Here is a 3,528-nt window from a genome sequence, read left to right as displayed (position 1 = left end):
TCTGTCAAAAGTTTTTTATTTTTCAAGTTTTATTCACTTATTTTTCTTAACCTACCAATTTTAGCTTTCATAGTTAGACTTTGAATTTTTGTCTGAAATTTTTTGTGCTATCTTCTCATCATTTTATAAGGTTGCTCACAAAATTTCAAGTCATTTGGATATCATTTGAGGGTAGCTGTAGTTCAAACCTACACCTTTATTTACATGACAAGGCAACTAGTTGTGTGCATGCTGAATGTAGTGTATGACTAGAGGCAATCCATCTGACTTACAACCCTTTGATCCTGAGATAGATAGGACATTTCATAGATTAGTTAGGCATCATTTTATACCTTTTGATCATTCTGAGCATTCCATAACTGGTGAATCTGTGCATTCTGTTATTGGTGATTTTGAACATCCTGATCTTGAGCATTATAATTTTGAGCATTCTGATTCTGAGCATTCTGATTTTGCACATTCTGAGAACATGGCACAACCTCCACCTCGTGAGAGGACTCTAAGGGAAATGGCTGCACCTGATTTCACCTATGAAAGCTTGTGCATCCAATACCCTGATGAGGATGTCCTATATGTTCTTAAAACTGGACTGATTCATTTGCTTCCAAAGTTTCATGGCCTTGCAGGTGAAGACCCGCACAAACATTTGAAAGAATTTCACATTGTCTGCTCCACCATGAAACCCCCAGATGTCCAAGAGGATCACATATTTCTGAAGGCTTTTCCTCATTCATTAGAGGGAGTGGCAAAGGACTGGCTATATTACCTTGCTCCAAGGTCCATCACGAGCTGGGATGACCTTAAGAGAGTATTCTTAGAAAAAATTTTCCCTGCTTCCAGGACCACAGCCATCAGGAAGGATATCTCAGGTATTAGACAACTCAGTGGAGAGAGCCTGTATGAGTACTGGGAGAGATTTAAGAAACTATGTGCCAGTTGCCCCCACCATCAGATTTCAGAACAACTTCTTCTCCAATATTTTTATGAAGGACTCAGTAATATGGAGAGAAGTATGATAGATGCTGCCAGTGGTGGAGCCCTTGGAGACATGACCCCTGCTGAAGCCAGAAATTTAATTGAGAAGATGGCCTCCAACTCCCAGCAGTTTAGCGCCAGAAATGATGCCATAGTCATTAGAGGAGTGCATGAGGTAGCTACAAACCCATCTGCATCATCTGAAACTAAGAAGCTTGAAGGCAAACTGGATGCGTTGGTCAACTTGGTAACCCAGCTGGCCTTGAATCAGAAATCTGTACCTGTCGCAAGGGTTTGTGGTTTGTGCTCCTCTGCTGACCACCATACAGACCTTTGCCCTTCCATGCAGCAACCTGGAGCAATTGAGCAACCTGAAGCTTATGCTGCAAATATTTACAATAGACCTCCTCAACCTCAACAGCAAAATCAACCACAGCAAAGCAATTATGACCTTTCCAGCACCAGATACAACCCTGGATGGAGGAATCACCCTAACCTCAGATGGTCCAGCCCTCAGCAACAACAACAGCAGCCTGCTCCTTCCTTCCAAAATGCTGCTGGCCCAAGCAGACCATACATTCCTCCACCAATCCAACAACAGCAACAACCCCAGAAACAGCCAACAGTTGAGGCCCCTCCACAACCTTCCCTCGAAGAACTTGTGAGGCAAATGACTATGCAGAACATGCAGTTTCAGCAAGAGACCAGAGCCTCCATTCAGAGCTTAACCAATCAGATGGGACAATTAGCTACCCAATTGAATCAACAACAGTCCCAGAATTCTGACAAGCTGCCTTCTCAAGCTGTCCAAAATCCCAAAAATGTCAGTGCCATTTCATTGAGGTCGGGAAAGCAGTGTCAAGGACCTCAACCCGTAGCACCTTCCTCATCTGCAAATGAACCTGCCAAACTTCACTCTATTCCAGAAAAAGGTGATGACAAAAATCTACCTAACAATTTCTGTGCAGGTGAATCTTCTTCCACAGGTAATTCTGATTTGCAGAAGCAGCACATTCCCCCTCTTCCATTCCCTCCAAGAGCAGTTTCCAACAAAAAAATGGAAGAGGCAGAGAAAGAGATCTTGGAAACGTTTAGAAAAGTAGAGGTAAACATACCTCTGTTGGATGCAATAAAGCAAATTCCAAGATATGCCAAATTCTTGAAGGAGTTGTGCACTAATAAGCGGAAGCTTAAAGGAAGTGAACGCATTAGCATGGGCAGAAATGTCTCCGCATTGATTGGTAAATCTGTTCCTCAAATTCCTGAAAAATGCAAAGATCCATGTACATTCAACATACCTTGTATTATAGGGAATAGTAAGTTTGACAATGCCATGCTAGATTTAGGAGCCTCTGTTAGTGTTATGCCTCTGTCGATTTTTAATTCTCTATCTCTAGGTCCCTTGCAGTCAACTGATGTGGTAATTCATTTAGCTAATAGAAGTGTTGCCTATCCTGTTGGTTTCATAGAAGATGTCTTAGTTAGAGTTGGTGAACTGATTTTCCCTGTTGATTTTTATATCTTGAATATGGAAGATGGATTTTCTCAAGGATCAGTTCCCATCATTCTAGGCAGACCCTTTATGAAAACTGCTAGAACTAAGATAGATGTTTATGCAGGCACACTGTCCATGGAGTTTGGTGATATAACTGTTCATTTTAATATTCTGGATGCTATGAAATACCCATCTGAAGATCTTTCTGTATTTCGTGCTGAAATAATTGACCATGTTGTTGATGAATACATGACTGATCTTTATTCTAATCTGCATGCCTCTCACTCTTCATGCATTGAGTCTGAAATTGTATTTGATCATATGTCTGAATTTGATGTTGAGAGTGAATCTGAAAGTGATATTGATTGTATGCCTGGTGGTGGTGTTTTACCTCTTGAGATTGATTTTATAGAGTCAGATAGGACTAACCATGTTTCAGGAAGTACACATACCTCTGACTTTCTTTATGAGGTAAAGGCTGAGAAACCATCTCCTTCTACCACTGTCCAGCCGACCACACCAGAATTGAAGCCTCTGCCATCAAATTTAAAATACGCTTACTTGGATGATAGCAAGAGTTTTCCAGTGATTATATCTGCCTCCCTTGCTGATGAGCAAGAGGAGAAGTTGTTGTCAGTTCTCAAGAAGCATAAGAAGGCTATAGGCTGGACCCTGGCGGACATTCCTGGTATTAGCCCATCCACATGTATGCATCGAATAAATTTAGAGGATGGAGCTAAACCAGTAAGACAGCCACAGAGAAGACTCAACCCGGTGATTCTTGATGTAGTGAAGAAGGAGATAACCAAGCTTTTGCAAGCTGGGATCATTTATCCTATCTCCGACAACCAATGGGTGAGTCCCGTCCAGGTAGTCCCGAAAAAGACTGGCCTCACAGTGATCAGAAATGAGAAGGAGGAGCTGATTCCTACTCGGGTGCAGAACAGTTGGAGAGTCTGCATTGACTATAGGAGGCTGAACCAGGTTACCAAAAAGGACCATTTTCCCCTGCCATTCATTGACCAGATGCTTGAACGCCTGGCAGGTAAATCCCACTA

The 3,528-nt window shown here is 42.0% G+C and overlaps 1 non-coding gene across 1 annotated transcript; it reads right to left on the bottom strand.

The window, feature by feature from the left end:
* Nucleotides 1–847: 847 nt before the first annotated feature.
* LOC112999484 (small nucleolar RNA R71) lies at nucleotides 848–954 on the bottom strand. Its single transcript, XR_003264670.1, has one exon. It is a non-coding gene; the product is annotated as a small nucleolar RNA R71 (small nucleolar RNA).
* Between the last annotated feature and the right edge of the window lie 2,574 nt (nucleotides 955–3,528).

The sequence above is a fragment of the Glycine max genome, chromosome 14, assembly GCF_000004515.6.
Source record: "Glycine max cultivar Williams 82 chromosome 14, Glycine_max_v4.0, whole genome shotgun sequence".
Lineage (NCBI taxonomy): Eukaryota > Viridiplantae > Streptophyta > Magnoliopsida > Fabales > Fabaceae > Glycine > Glycine max.
Note: the sequence above shows the minus strand (reverse complement) of the source record. Positions and strands in the feature narration are given on the sequence as shown.